The sequence below is a fragment of the Elephas maximus genome, chromosome 7 (genome assembly GCF_024166365.1).
Source record: "Elephas maximus indicus isolate mEleMax1 chromosome 7, mEleMax1 primary haplotype, whole genome shotgun sequence".
NCBI classification, from domain to species: domain Eukaryota; kingdom Metazoa; phylum Chordata; class Mammalia; order Proboscidea; family Elephantidae; genus Elephas; species Elephas maximus.
Window position 1 is genome coordinate 92,018,394 of NC_064825.1, and position 16,572 is coordinate 92,034,965.

Here is a 16,572-nt window from a genome sequence, read left to right on the forward strand (position 1 = left end):
GATGTCCTTCTCCAGGGGCTGATCCCTCCTGAGAACGTGTCCAAAGTATGTGAGACGTAGTCTCGCCATCCTTGCTTCTAAGGAGCATTCTGGTTGTACTTCTTCCAAGACAGATTTGTTCGTTCTTTTGGCAGTCCATGGTATATTCAATATTCTTCACCAACACCACAATTCAAAGGCATCAATTATTCGGTCTTCCTTATTCATTGTCCAGCTTGCACATGTGTATGAGGCCATTGAAAACACCATGGCTTGGGGCAGGTACACCTTAGTCTTCAAGGTGACATTTTTGCTTTTCAACACTTGAATCTGCCTGATGCTGTGTTTGAATTCTTGACTGCTGCTTCCATGGGTGTTGATTGTGGATCCAAGTAAAATGAAATCCTTGACAACGTCAATCTTTTCTCCGTTTATCATGATGTTGCTCATTGGACCAGTTGTGAGGATTTTGTTTTCTTTGTGTTGAGGTGCAGCCCATACTGAAGGCTGTGCTCTTTGATCATCAGTAAGTGCATCAAGTACTGTATGTAAAGTTGATTTAGAAACCCTGCAGCTTTATGGATTTGCAGCTTTATCAGGGCCCTTGAATATATGTTCACTGAAACCCTCACTGTTGTCATCCTTAGCTCATTGAAGCAGCTGATGACATTTCTGAGGGCAGGAGATCAGTTTTGAACGTGCACAGTACATTTTTCTTAATCAATGTGCTAGTCTAGAGATAAGTAAATGGGCTTGTGAGAGTTTTATTTGGAGGTGAAGGTAGAGTGTTTATTTGTGATTACATACAACTCTCAATATTTCAAAAACATAAATAAAGAAACAAAAATAGTATAGAAAAAATTATCATTGTAATTTCACAATGGATTTTCTGAAATTTGTCTTATGGGTACATCCAGCAGGTTCCAGGTACGCAGGTAATCTGTTTTTTATAAAAGCAGGGAGAGGAAGTCCACATGCTTAACTGTTTGCATTTTTCGTTGTTTAATGGAATTAACTGTGTAACTGAAAACAGGCTAATGCTCAGTTGACCTGCCTCAGTGAGTCAATGCAGACATTTCTGGATTGACTTAAACAGCTGGGAGGAAGAGTATGTTTGGGGGAAATAAAATTGATTTTACATGATCTGCTGATGAACAGCAAGGCTTACTGAGTGATAGCCTCGAGAAACTTCATTACGGTAGCTTGGGATGGATGAGCAGGAAAGGGAAGCAGATTTTTTAAGAGGAAGGTTTCTCTTAAACATGTGATTTTATAGATTAGTATTGTTCCCATCCCCCAGAGCTTTCTGCAGGGGTAAAATAAAATGCCTGAGCTCCAATATTCTTGGTAAACTTTAAGTGATACTTCTCTTTTTTGAAATCTCTTTTGCATTAATTGGCTTATTCTTCTCCTCCTGCTCCCCCCCACTTTTAAACTTTTATTTTGGAATAATTATAGATTCACAGGAGGATTCATAGATTGTAAAGAAACATATGGGGAAGTCCCATGCACCCTTGGTCCAGCCTTCTCCAATGATAACATCTTGCATAAAAACCAGTGACCAGTTGCCTTCGAGTCAAATCCAACTCATGGCAACCCCGTGTGTGTCAGAGTAGAACTGTGCTCATAGGGTTTTCAATAGCTGATTTTTTGGAAATAGATCACCAGGTCTTTCTTTCAAGGTACCTCTGGGTGGACTCAAACCTCCAAGCTTTTGGTTAGCAGATAAACGCTTAACCATTTGCACAATTATAGTATAATATAAAAATTAGAAAATTGTTAGTGGCACAACCCACAGAGCTTATTCAAACTTCAGTTATACAGGCACTCATTTGTGTGTATGTAGCTCAGTTTTATCATATGTGTAACCTTACATAACCACCACCACAATCAAGATATACAACTGTATCATCACCATAAGACTCCCTCATGTTAAACCCTTTTATAGCCACACTCATCCCCTTCCCCTACCGCTAACCCAAACCAAAAAGCAAACCCATTGCTGTCAAGTTGATTCCAACTCAGAGTCCCTATAGGACAAAGTAGAACTGCCTTGTAGGGTTCCCAAGGAGTGGCTAGTGGATTTGAACTACTGACCTTTTGGTTAGCAGCCAAGCTCTTAACCACTGTGCCATGTCTTCTCCATCTCTATAATTATGTTATTTAAGAAATGTTACATAAATGGAATCATGTAGTATGTGTACAAAATGCATTGATTATGTATTTTGAGATTGGCTCTTTTTACTCAGCATAATTTCTTTGAAGTTCATCTAATTCCATATATCAATAGTTTGTTACTTTCTTATGGCTGAGTAGTATTCTGTGGTAAGGATATATCATAATTCGTTTAACCACTTACCTACTGAATTACAGAGCCCTGGTGGTGCAGTGGTTAAGAGTTCCATTGCCAACTGAAAGGTCAGCAGTTTGAATCCACCAGCCGCTCCTTGGAAACTGCCCCGTCCTATAGAGTCACTCTTAGTCGGAATCGACTTGATGGCAACGGGTTTTGTTGAAGAACATTTGGGTAGTTTCCAGTTTTTAGCTTTTACTAATAAAGCTGCTATGAACATTCATGTACAAGTTCTTGCTTAAAAATAAGTATTTCTCTGCTTAAGTGCTAAAGAGCGTAATTGCTAGAGCATATGATAAATCCATGTTTAGTTTTGAAAGGAATTACCAAACTGTATTCCAAAGTGGCTGTACCATGTTGTACTCCCACCAGCAAAGTATGAGTGAACTAGGTTTTCTTCATCCTTGCCAACATTTGGTGTTACAGCTATTTTTTATTTTAGCCATTCTGATAGATGTGTAATGGTTTCTCATTGTGGTTTCAATTTGCCACTCACATATCCTCTCCAGTGAAAAGCTTTTGCATGTCTGTCTATTTTTAAATTGGATATTTTTAATGTTACTTTTTGAGAATTCTTTATATATTCTAGATGCTAGTTCTTTGTTGGATATGTGACTTACTAATATTTTCTCTCAGTCCTTTGTCATTTCGTATTTTTAACAGTCTTTGTGAGAGCAGAGTTTTTAATTTCGATGAGGTCTAGTTTATTACTTTTTTCTCTTATGGATCATGCTGTTGGTGTGAGGCCTGAGAACTCTTTGCCCAGTCCTAGGTCCTGAAGATCTTCTCCTGTATATTTTTCCTGTTGCTTCTGCTTTTTTTTTTTTTAAATCCACCATTTTGGCTTGCTATGTTTTTCTTTTTAAAAATATTTTATTGTGATTTTGGAGGAAATTTATATAAAAAATTAGGTTCTCATTTAACAATTTCTGTACATATTATTCAGTGACATCAGTTACACTTTTCACAATATGTTAGCATTCTTATTATTTCCATTCTGGTTGTTCTTTTACCATTAATCTAGCTTCCTGGTCCTCCTTTACCTTCTCATCTTTGGTCTAGGGTAAATGTTGACTGTTAGGTCTTATTTAGATAATTGTTTAGAGGAGCACAGTACTCATGGGTGATATTTATTTAGAGCCACTCTGTCTTTTGGCTGATAGGTGACCACTGGAAGTGGTTTGAGTTCTAAATTTAAAGGATTTTTCGGGTTGATAGTCTTGAGGGGTCCTCTAGTCTCTTCTGGTCCAGTAGGTCTGGCCTTTTTAAGGAATTTAAGTTTCATTCTATACTTTTCTTCCATTCTATCTGGGACCATCTATTGTGTTCCTGGTTGGAATGGTCGGTAGTAGTAGCTGGGTACCATCTAGTTCTTCTCGTCTCAAGGTAGATGGAACTCAAACCACTCCCAGTGGTCACCTATCAGCTAAAAGACAGAGTGGCTCTAAAATAAAAAATATCACTCATGAGTATGTTAAGTATTCCAGTCCATGAGTCTGAAATATTTTTCCATTTATGAAGGTCACTTTTAGTTTCTTGCAGTAGTGTTTTACAGTTTTCATTGTATAGGTCTTTTATATCCCTGGTTAGGTTTATTCCTGGTGTTTTATCCTTTTGGGAGCTAGTGTAAATGGTGTTATTTTCTTGATTTCCTTTTCGGAGTTCTTGTTAGTGTAAAGGAACCCAACTGATTTTTGTGTGTTGATCTTGTACCCTGTAACTTTGATGAATCCTTCCCTTAGATCCAGTAGTTTTCTTGTGGGATCTCTGGGATTTTCTATGTAAAGAATCATGTCATTTGTGAATAGAGATAATTTTACTTTCTTCTTTCCAATTTGAGTACCCCTTGTTTCCTTTTCTTGTCCTATTGCTCTGACTAGGACTTCTAGTACAGTATTGAATAACAGTGGCAACAGTGGGCATCCTTGTCTCATATCTGTTCTCAAGGGGAAGGCTCTCAGTCTTTCTCCATTGAGAATAATGCTGGCTGTTAGCTTTTGCATATATGCCCTTAATTATGTTGAGGAATTGCCCTTCTATTTTTATTTTGCTGAGAGTTTTTATCAAGGAAAGGGTGTTAGATTTTATCAAATGCCTTTTCTGCATCAATTGAGATGATCATGTAATTCTATTCCTTTGTTTTATTTATGTGGTGGGTTACATTGATTGATTTTCTAATGTCGAACCATTCTTCCACTGCTGGTATGAATCCCACCTGATCATAATGTATGATTTTTTTTATACACCATTGAATTCTGTTGGCTAGAATTTTGTTGAGAATATTTACATCTGTATTCATGAGGAATATTGGTTTGTAATTTTTTTTTTGTGGTGTCTTTACCTGGTTTTAGTATCAGGGTATTGCTGGGTTCATAGAATGACGTGGGGAGTATTCCTTCCTTTTCTGTGTTTTGGAAGAGTTTGAGTAAAGCTGGTGTCCACTATTCTTTGTGTGTTTGGTAAAATTCCACAGTGAAACCATCAGGGCCAGGACTTTTTTTTTTTTTTTGCTGGGAGTTGTTGTGGATTGAATTGTGTTCCCCAAAAATATATGTCAGCTTGGCTAGGCCATGATTCCCAGTATGCGTGGTTGTCCTCATTTTGTGATCTGAGGTAATTATCTTATGTGTTGTAAATCCCAGCCTCTATGATGTTAACGAGGCAGGATTAGAGGCAGTTATGTTATGAGGCAGGATATAATCTATGGGATTAGATTGTGTTTTGAGTCAATCTCTTTTGAGATACAAACGAGAGAAGTGAGCAGAGAGGAGAAGGACCTCCTACCACCAAGAAAGAAGAGCCGGGAGGAGCGTGTCCTTTGGACCCACGGTCCCTGCTCTAAGAAACTCCTAGTCCCAGGGGAAGATGGATGACCAAGACTTTCCCCTAGAGCCAACAGAGAGAGAAAGCCTTCCCCTGAAGTTGGCAACCTGAATTTGAATTTCTGGCCTCCTAGACTTTGAGAGGATAAACTTATGTTTGTGAAAGCCGTCCTCTTGTGGTATTTCTGTTATAGCAGCACTGTGTAACTAAGACAGGAGGTTTTTGATTACATCTTCAATCTCTTCTTTTATCACAGGTCTATTTAGATTTTCTGTCTCTATATATGTTAGGTAGGTAGTGTGTTTCTAGAAATTTTTCCATTTTTTCTAGGTTTTCAAATTTGTTAGAATACAGTTTTTTGTAGTATTCTGTTATGATTCTCTTTATCTCTGTTGGATTTGTTGTAATGTCTCTAACTTCATTTCTTATTTTGATTAATTGCATCTTCTCATTTTTTCCTTTGTCATTTAGGCCAGTGGTTTGTCTTTTTTATTTATCCTTTCAAAGAACCAACTTCTAGCCTTATTGGTTCTATTGTCTTTCTGTCTTCTATTTCATTTATTTCTGCACTAATTTTTATTATTTCTTTCTTCTCACTGGTTTGATCTTTTACTCTTCTCTATTTGTTTGAGTTTATTCCTAGGTTCGAGTTTTTGGATTAAGTTATTTATTTTGAAACTTTCTTCTCTTTTAGTGCATGCATTTATTTGCTATACATTGTCCGCTGGGCACTGCTCTTGCTGTATTCCAAAGATTTTGGTATGTTGTGTTTTCATTCTCGTTTACTTCTGAGTACTTTTTAATTTCACTTTTGATTTCTTCTATTATCCAATAGTTTTTTTTAGTAATGTGTTAGTTTCTATGTATTTAGCTTATTTTCTTTGCTCTTCATGTAATTGATTTCTAGTTTAATACTCTTACCATTAGAGGAGATGCTTAGTATAATTTCAGTCTTTTTAAATTTATTGAGGCTTGCTTTATGGCCTAAAATATAGTCTATTCTGGAGAGTGTTCCATGTGCATTGGAGAAGAATGTGTATTTTTGTGCTGTTGGGTGGTGTGTTCTTTATATGTCTCTGAGGCCCATTTGGTTGATAGTGTTGTATAGGTCTTCTGTATCTTTGTTGATTTCCCTTCTAGTTGTTCTGTCCATCGTTGAAAGTGGTGTATTAAAATCGCCTACAATTATTGTAGATATGTCTGTTTCCCTTTTCAATTCTGTTAGAGTTTGTTTTGTAAATTTTGGAGCTCTGGCATTGGGTGCATAAATATTTATAATTATTATATCTTCTTGGTGAATTGATGCTTTAGTCATTATACAGTGTCCTTTGTCTCTTATAATGGATTTTTGACTTAAAGTCCATGGTGTCAAATGTTAATATTGCCACTCCTGCTCTCTTTTGGTTACTGTTTGCTTGGTATTTTTTTCCATCCTTTGATTTCTAACTTTTTTATGCCTTTGTGTCTAAGGTGTGTCTCTTGTAGACAAAACATTGATGGGTCTTTTTTTTTTCATCTATTCTGCCACTCTTTGTCTCTTTACTGGTGCATTTAATCCATTTACATTCAGTTCAGTGTGATTATCAATAGGTATGAGTTTACTGCTGCCATCGTGTTGCACTTTTTTGTGGTGTTCATGTTTTTTTTTTTCTTTGCTTTCTGTGATGAGTTCTTTTTATACATGAATTTTCTTTTCCTTTCATTTGTTATGTTTTTTTTTGTGTTTACTGAGTCTTTTTGATTCTCTTTTTTTTGTGTTGGTATGTATATTTATTACTTGTCTTTGTGGTTTCCCTGAAATTTATATTTACCATCCTAAATTTAAAATGGTCTGTTATATCTTGAGATCTCCTTGACTTTTTCTCCATAAGAAAGTTCTATAACTACACTATTCATTCCCTCTTTTGTTTTGAAGTTGTCATCATTTAAACTTCTTTATATCTGTTTCATTTTAATCAATTTTTTGTAGCTTTGTTTTACTTTTTTGAAGTTTTTGCCTAGCTTGGTATCTGGGTGATGCTGTTATGTGTCTTTATCTCAGGTTGTAGTCTGATGTCATTGGTTTTCTGTCTGAAGGACTTCCTTTAATATTTCTCATGGGGTTGGTCTGGTGGTTACAAATTCCTTTAATGTCTGTTCACCTGGGAATGTCCTAATTTTACCCTCATTTTTGAAAGAGTTTTGCTTGGATGATTCTTGGTTGGCAGTTCTTTTCTTTCAGGGCTTTGTATATGTCATCCCATTGCCTTCTTGCTTGCATGGTTTCTGATGAGAAATCAGTGCTTAGTCTTATTGAGGCCCCTTTTTAGATGATATTTGGCTTTCCTCATATTGCTTTCAAAATTCTTTTTGTCTTTTGTTCTGGAACATTTGGTAATGATATCTCTTGGTTCATTTCTTTTGAAGTCTATGCGGTATGATCTTCTAGAATGGGAATCTTCTTGTCTTTCATGATACTTGGGAAGTTTTCTGCCATTATGTCTTTAAAAATTCCCTGTAATCTTTTGTCTTTCTTCCCCTTCCGGAATTCCTTATATGTGTATATTATTCCTCTTGATGGTGTCTCACATAACCCTCAGGCTTTCTTCATTTTTCTTCAACCTTTTTTTCTGGTTGTTCCCCAAACAAGTTAGTATCAAGGGATTTGCCCTCTTATTTCACTGATTCTTACTTCCATTGATTCTGTTCTACTTCTGTGTCCTTCCATTGAATTGTTTCTGATATTTTATTGTTAATTTTCTGAATTTCTAGAGTTTCTGTTTTTCTGTTGAATTTGTCATTTTGTTCTTGTATCGTTTTCCTGAATTCTTTTAGGGTTTTTTTTCTGTGTTTTCCTTGATGTCTTAGAGGAACCTAAATATTAGTCCTTTTATTATTTTTTTTTTAGCTTGCTTTAGGTGAAATTTTCCAGCTCAAGTTAATTTTTTCATGCAAAAATTTATGCACGTATTGTTTTGTGACATTTGTTGGCAAAAAAAAAAATGTAATTCTTCGTGAATTTGCATGTCATCCTTGTGGAGGGGCCATGCTAATCTGTGTATTGTTCCAGTTTTAGTATACGTGCTGCCAAAGCGAGCACTAAATATTAGGCTTTTGAATTCCATGTCAGGTAGATTTATTATCAGTTCTTTCTCAGCAAAGATTTCCATCCCTTTATTTTGCTCACTTGCCTGAGCCGTTGTATCTTGTTTCTTCATATGATTTTTAATTGACTGTTGTCTTTGAGGCATTAAAGTTCTGTAACATTTGTTTATTGATTTCATGGTTATTTGCTTTTTTTATATTGTTTTGGTATATCTGGAGCTTAGCTTCTTCCCATTCTTTTTAAATTGTTTACCTTCATTTGTATTTTGTTAATTGATGTTTTGTAGTATTGGTCTGTGTATGGCTATGAAACTACCAGTTATTTGGCCTATGTGTAGGTTTGGGTCTGTCATTTGGCTAGGTGTGCTTTCTTCTCACTGGTGGGTATGGAGGGTTGCATATATGCTGTGCTTCTATGTTGTTAGGTGTGTATGATTTCTCTTAGAGAATTGCTTGGTGGTGTGCAAACAAATTCTTTCCCCAATGTGAGTTACCAGGTGTTGGGTGGTCAAGGTCCTTTCACAGCTCTTAAGGAATAATTTGTTACCTCTGCATTGCCATAGCAGTCAGGGCAACCCCTGAAGTGCAGAATGGGGTACAGCGAGGGGCAGGCAGGATAGGATGCAGAGGTCTACACGGCGAAGGAGTGGTTGGCAGGGAAAGGCACAGAGTACCCCTCAGCTGTGAGGGGGCACCTGTAAAGGGCACGAAATCTCACTTGGCTAGGGGGGATTGGCACAGCAGGGAGCGGAGTTCCGCTTAGCTGTGGGAGATGGTTAGTAGGACAGGGTGTGGAGTTTGACCTAGCTGGAGAAGGGTGTTGCCTGGGCAAGGAGTGGAGTCCTGCTCAGTTGGGAGGGGTCTGTGGGCAGGATGGGGGAGGGGCAATGGTCTGCATGTCCGGGATGGGGTGAGAGGTGAAGTAGAGCCTACTTGGATTTGCACAGAGGGTCCACTTCTCAGAAGTGGTGGGCGTGGCCATGCTTTTCTGCCTTGGCTGGGCCTGTCTGGGCCTCAGGGCACACCCTAATGCAAATGGCAGGCTTGTCTGGGAAGAAGGTCAGTGAATGGGAGTCTGCAGGGACAGGAGGGGATGATTACCTGCACAGGGGGCTTTTGTTGTCACTTTGTGGGTTGACATTGCTGGGTGTTTCCCCTGTGGGTTGACATTGCTGGGTGTCTCCTGTATAAATGGCTGGGTGCCTCTACTAACAAGCAGTCCCTGCACTAATTCCTAGCTCCCACCCTTCTTGTGCTCACCCTTTACTCCTCTGCAGATGTGCACTCCCTGTCTACACTTTCTCATTCTTTAAGGCTCCGATGACTCTGTCTCACTTTGCTCCAGAGGTACTTCCCTGTGGTTCCCTGGTTTCAAAGCTATACCACTCTTACCTCCCTCACAGAGGTGTCCCATTCTTGGTCACATCCTGCTCACTTTGTTGTTTCTTTCCAGGATTGTTTGCACAGAATCTTTGCCACCAACTGTACTCTCCCTGCGGTTGCTTTCCTGGGTTCATCATTCCAGGTTGTTGTTAAGTGATGTCCCAAAATGGCACGCTGCTCTGTGCTGGCAAGACGTGGTCGATCTCTGTTTTTCCCCTGGCCTCGTTTTGCCTCTCCTTCCAGTTGGTGCTTAGTCTGTTTCTTCAACTCTCCATTTGATATTCTAGAATCCAAGGTCACTTTTTGTGTCTGTTTTACTTAGTTTCTCAAGTCTTTGTTGTCAGGGTGTTGTTATAGTGTGCGTTTCTAAGGTGCTATATTGACTGGAAGTCTGTTTTTATTTTTCTAATTCCTATTACGTCCTTCGTTTTAAAATACTTTCAATTCTGTGTTGCTGTAACTTTAAAATAATAGTGAAAAAGATCAGAGTCATTCCTGCTACAAAAATGGAATCCAGTGTAAGATTTGTTGATTATAATTCTGTTTAGGGAAGGAACCAGATACATTTAATTTTGGGCATTGTTTGTGGTATCTATGGTCATGGCAAGCATGTAATAAGCTCACATTTTTTATTAGATGCAGTTTTTAGTATGAGTTTCTTCTCTTTCTCTTTTCCTTAAGGTGAGATTTTGTCAAGGAAAAAAGCATACCTGTTAAAACCAAAAAACCAAACCTGTTCCCACTGAGTTGATTCCTACTCAGAGCAACCCTATAGGACAGAGTAGAACTGCCCCATAGGGTTTCTAAGGAGTAGCTGGTGAATTTGAACTACTGACCTTTTGGTTGGCAGCTGAGCTATTAACCACTGCACCACAATGGCTCCCTTAAGACATACTTATATCCAAGACCTCTACATGGAAGACAGTATATCTTCTCTCTTCTAAAGCTTTGTAGTCAACAGTAATCCTCTACCCGTAATCCCAGTGCTTCCTTTAATATGTGCTACAGTGGAGCTTGTACCTAGGGGAGTTTATATAGATACCTAAAAGCTTATACTATCAAATTTTTTCATAACAATGAAGAGGTCCATGCCTTTTAGGTTTTAGAAAAGATCGTTGGCGTAAGTTTATAACTTAAAATGCAGTGTATCCTTTGATGCTAGAATTGTGTGTATGTTTTTTATCTGATCCAGATGAAAAGCAGCGAAGAAATTTAGGTCCTTTTCTATTTCATAGATATGTTTTGTTCTGTGTTTCTACCTTCCTCTTCATTCCTTTTAGCTCTTCCTTTGTTTCCTTGTTTGTATTGGTAGGTGTTTAAAACAACAGCATATGCTCACGTGCAAGGTGTTTTGTATGCTACTGGGATTCAGGCATAAACACATCCATCTAGGGTGAGATTGCTGCATTATGTTTGATATCCTGCTGGTTTCATGCATGTCTTAAAATTCATAATCATGAGCAACTCACTGCCATTTGTGATAACAGAAACCACTTAGTAATGCTTATCAATAGAGGCATTGTTGTTATTGTTGTTAGGTGCCATTGAGTTGGCTCTGACCTATAGGGACACTATGTACAACAGAACGAGACACTGATGGGTCCTGTGCCATCCTCACAATCATTGTTCTGCTTGAGCTCATTGTTGTAGCCACTGTGTCAATCCATGTTGTTAAGAGTCTTCGTCTTTTTCGTGGGCAAAAACCCCAACTGAACTTTTTTTCCAAGATTCATTCCTTTATTCTCTTAGACTGGACTAGATAACCTCAGGCTTCTCTCAACTGGAAAAACCTATAGCAATTTCCATCATTGGAATTCTTTTTCTTTTCTTAATATGATCTAAGAGATTTCAAGAAATATTAGAAGATGCAAAATTGTTGCAGTTCATCAAAGAAGAAATCAGTTTATATGAGGTCTCTTCTTTTTTTTTAGCCTGTTTTCCAGAATCTTTTTTTAAAAAATTTTTATTGTGCTTTAAGTGAAAGTTTACAAATCAAGTTAGTCTATCATGCAAAAATTTATATACACCTTGCTATATACTCCTAATTGCTCTCCTCCTAATGAGACAGCACACTTCCACCCTCTACTCTCCCTTTTCGTGTCCATTCGGCCAGCTTCTAACCCCCTCTGCCCTCTCATCTCCCCTCCAGACAGGAGATGCCCACATAGTCTCATTCTTCACCTGTATCATTTTCTATCCCATTGTCCAGGCCAATTCCTGTCTGAAGAGTTAGCTTTGGGAATGGTTCCTGTCTTGGGCTAACACTGGGGAACACGACCACCGGGGTCCTTCTAGTCTCAGTCAGACCATTAAGTCTGGTCTTTTTATGAGAATTTGAGGTCTACATCCCACTGCTCTCCTGCTCTCTCAGGAGTTCTCTGTTGTGTCCCCAGTCAGAGCAGTCATCGGTTGTAGCTGGGTAACATCTAGTTCTTCTGGTCTCAGGCTGATGTAGTCTCTGGTTTATGTGGCCCTTTCTGTCACTTGGGCTTATAATTACCTTGTGTCTCTGATGTTCTTCATTCTCCTTTGCTCCAGGTAGGTCGAGACCATTTGATGCATCTTAGATGGCCGCTTGCTAGTGTTTAAGACCCCAGATGCCACTTTCCAAAGAGGGATACAAAATGTTTTCTTAATAGATTTTATTCTGCCAATGGACTTAGATGTCCCCTAAAACCATGGTACCCAAACCTCCGCTCCTGCTACACTGGCCTTCAAAGCATTCAATTTATTCAGGAAACTTCTTTGCTTTTGCTTTAGTCCAGTTGTGCTGACCTCGCCTGTGTTGTGTGTTGTCTTTCCCTTCACCTAAAATCGTTTTTATCTACTATCTACTTAGTGAAAATCCCTTTCCCGCCCTCCCTCTCTCCCCCCTCTCGTAAACGTCAGAGTATTTTCTTCTCTGTGTGAACTGTTTCTTCAGTTATTATAAAAGTGGTCTTATACAATATTTGTCCTTTTCAACTAATTTCACTCAGCATAAGGCCTTCCAGATTCCTCCATGTTATGAAATGATTCACGGTTTCATCATTGTTCTTTATCGATGCATAGTATTCCATTGTGTGAATATACCATAATTTATTTATCCATTCATCTGGTGATGGGTGCGTTAGTTGCTTCCATCTTTTTGCTATTGTAAACAATGCTGCAGTGAACATGAGTGTGCATATATCTGTTCGTGTAAAGGCTCTAATATCTCTAGGATATAGTCCAAGGAGTGGGATTGCTGGTTCATATGGCAGTTCTATTTCTAGTTTTTTAAGGAAGCGCCAAATCGATTTCCAAAGTGGTCGTATCATTTTACATTCCCACCAGCAGTGTTTAAGTGTTCCAGTCTCTCCACATCCTCTCCAACATTTATTATTTTGTGTTTTTTTGGATTAATGCCAGCCTTGTTGGAGTGAGATGGAACCTTGTAGTTTTGATTTTTCTAATGGCTAATGAACGTGAGAGCATTTCCTCACTTATCTGTTAAAATTAGCTACCTGAATGTCTTCTTTAGTGAAGTGCCTGTTCATACCTTTTGCCCATTTTTTAATTGAGTCATTTGTCTTTTTGTAGCTGAGTTTTTGCAGTATCATGTAGATTTTAGAGATTAGGCACTGATTGGAAATGTCATAGCTAAAAACTTTTTCCCAGTCTGTAGGTAGTCTTTTTACTCTTTTGGTGAAGTCTTTGGATGAGCATAGATGTTTGATTTTTATGAGCTCTCAGTTATCTAGTTTCTCTTCTACACTGCTGATAATGTTTTGTATACTGCTTATGCCATGTCTTAGGGCTCCTAACGTTGTCCCTATTTTTTCTTCCATGATCTTTATCGTTTTAGATTTTATATTTAGGTCTTTAATCCATTTTGAGATAGTTTTTGTGCATGGAGTGAGGTATGGGTCTTGTTTCATTTTTTCACAGATGGATATCCAATTATGCCAGCACCATTTGTTAAAGAGACTGTCTTTTTCCCATATAACTGACTTTGGGCCTTTGTCAAATATCAGCTGCTCATATGTGGATGGATTTGTGTCTGGATTCTCAATTCTGTTCCATTGGTCTGTGTATCTGTTGTTGTACCAGTGCCGGGCTGTTTTGACTACTGTGGCAGTATAATAGGTTCTGAAATCAGGTAGAGTGAGGCCTCCCACTTTGTTCTTCTTTTTCGGTAATGCTTTACTTATCTGGGGCCTCTTTCCCTTCTATAGGAAGTTGGTGATTTGTTTCTCCATCTCATGAAAAAATGTCATTGGAATTTGGATCAGAATTGCATTGTATCTATAGATGGCTTTTGATAGAATAGACATTTTTATAATATTAAGTCTTCCTATCCATGAGCAAGGTATGTTTTTCCACTTATGTAGCTCTCTTTTGGTTTCTTGCAGTAGTGTCTTCTAGTTTTCTTTGTATAGGTCTTTTATATCTCTGGTAAGATGTATTCCTAAGTACTTTATCTTCTTGAGGGCTAATGTAAATGGTATTGATTTGGTAATTTCCTCTTTGAAGTTCTGTTTGTTGGTGTAGAGGAATCCAACTGATTTTTGTGTGTTTATCATCTATCTTTATACTCTGCTGAACTCTTCTATTAGTTTCAGTAGCTTTCTTGACGATTCTTTAGGGTTTTCTATGTATAAGATAATGTCATCTGGAAATAGAGATACTTTTACTTCTTCCTTGCCAACCTAGATGCCCTTTATTTTTTTGTCTAGCCTAATTGCTCTGGCTAGGACCTCCAGCACAATGTTGAATATGAGTGGTGATAAAGGGCATCCTTGTCTGGTTCCCCATCTAAAGGGTGATGCTGTCAGACTCTCTCCATTTAGGATGATGTTGGCTGTTGGCTTTGTATAAATGCCCTTCATTACGTTCAGAGATTTTCCCTCTATTCCTGTTTTGCTGAGAGTTTTTATCATGAAAGGGTGTTGAACTCTGTCAAATGCCTTTTCAGCATCAATTGATAAAATCATGTGATTCTTGTCTTTTGTTTTTATGTGATGGATTACATTAATTGGTTTTCTAATGTTGAACCATCCCTGCACACCTGGTGTGAATTCCACTTGGTCATGGTGAATTATTTTTTTGATATGTTGTTGAATTCTATTGGCTAGAATTTTGTCAAGGATAAGTCTGTAATTTTCTTTTTTTGTGTGTTTTCTTTACCTGGTTTTGGTGTCAGGGATATACTGGCTTCATGGAATGAGTTTGGGAGTATTTTGTCCTTTTCTATGCTCTGAAATACCTTTAGTAGTAGTGGTGTTAACTCTTATCTGAACGTTTGGTAAAACTCTGCAGTGAAGCTTCTTTTGTTATGGGTGCGTTTGGTTGTTCCACCTCTGTTTGTGTTAGTTTAGGTAGGCAGTATGTTTCTAGAAATTCCTCTATTCCTCTAGGTTTTCAAATTTGTTAGAGTACAGTTTTTCATAGTAATCTGTTATGATTCTTTTAATTTCAGTTGGGTCTGTTGTAATATCGCTCATCTCATTTCTTTATTCGGGTTATTTGCATCCCCTCCTGTTATTCTTTTTTCAGTTTGGCCAATAGTTTATCAATTTTGATAGTTTTTTCAAAGAACCAGCTTTTGGTTTTGTTAATTTTTCAATTGTTTTCTATTTTACTTAATTTTGCTCTAATTTTTATTATTTGCTCCCTTCTCGTGCCTGAGAGTTTCTTTCTTTTTTTATTTTTTTAAATAATTTTTATTGTGCTTTAAATGAAAGTTTATAGATCAAGTCAGTCTCTCACATAAAAACTTATACAGAACTTGCTACATATTCCCAATTACTTTCCCCCACCCCGAGACAGTCCGCTTCCTCCTTCCACGCTGTCTTTTCATGACCATTTTTCCAGCTTCTAAGCCCCTCTATCCTCCCATCTCCCCTCCAGGCAGGAAATGCCAACATTGTCTCAAGTGTCCACCTGAACCAAGTAGCTCACGCTTCACCAGCATCCCTCTCCAACCCTTTGTCCAGCCTAATCCATGTCTGACGAGCTGGGTTTGGGGATGGTTCCTGTAGTGGGCCAACTGTAGGTCTGGGGGCCATGATCAACAGAGTCCTTCCAGTCTCAGTCAGACCATTAAGGATCGTCTTTTTATGAGAATTTGGGGTCTGGATCCCACTGTTCTCCTGCTCCCTCAGGGGTTCTCTGTTGTGTTCCCTGTCGGGGCAGTCATCGGTTGTGGCTGGGCACCATCTAGTTCTTCTGGTCTCAGGACGATATAGTCTCTGGTTCACATAGCCCTTTCTGTCTCATGGGCTCGTTATCATCTTGTATTCATGGTGTTTCTCATTCTCCTTTGCTCCCGGTAGGTTGAGATTCACTGATGCATCTTAGATGGCTGCTTGCTAGTGTTTAAGACCCCAGATGCCACTCTTCAAAGTGGGATGCAGAATGTTTTCTTAATACATTTTATTCTGCCAGTTGACTTAGAGGTCCCCTGAAACCAGGATCTGCAAATCCCTGCCCCTGCTTTGCTGACCTTTGACGCATTCAGTTTATTCAGGAAGCTTTGCATTGGTTTAGCCCAGTTGTGCTGACCTCCACTGTGTTGAGTGTTGTTATTCCCTTCACCCAAAGTAGTTCTTGTCTACTATCTATTTAGTAAATACCCCTCTCCCACCCTCCCTCCCTCCCCCCCCGTAACCACAAAAGAGTGTGTTCTTCTCAGTTTAAACTATTTCTCAAGATCTTATAATAGTGGTCTTATACAATATTTGTCCTTTTGCCTCTGACTAATTTCACTCAGCATAATGCCTTCCAGGTTTCTCCATGTTATGAAATGTTTCACAGGTTCATCACTATTCTTTATCAATGCGTAGTATTCCATTGTGTGAATATACCAGAATTTATTTATTCTTCTGTTGGTGGGCACCTTGGTTGGTTCCATCTTTTTGCTATTGTAAACAATGCTGCAGTAAACATGGGTGTGCACATATCTATTCGTTTAAAGGCTCTTATTTCTC

General features: G+C 38.3%; 1 protein-coding gene and 1 non-coding gene across 6 annotated transcripts in view; one reads left to right on the plus strand and one right to left on the minus strand.

The window, feature by feature from the left end:
• IFTAP (intraflagellar transport associated protein) overlaps nucleotides 1–16,572 on the plus strand; it is a 109,921-nt gene that overhangs the window by 9,522 nt on the left and 83,827 nt on the right. The gene's annotated exons all lie outside the window — the stretch shown is intronic.
• On the minus strand, nucleotides 8,131–8,234 carry LOC126081322 (U6 spliceosomal RNA). Its single transcript, XR_007518368.1, has one exon. It is a non-coding gene; the product is annotated as a U6 spliceosomal RNA (small nuclear RNA).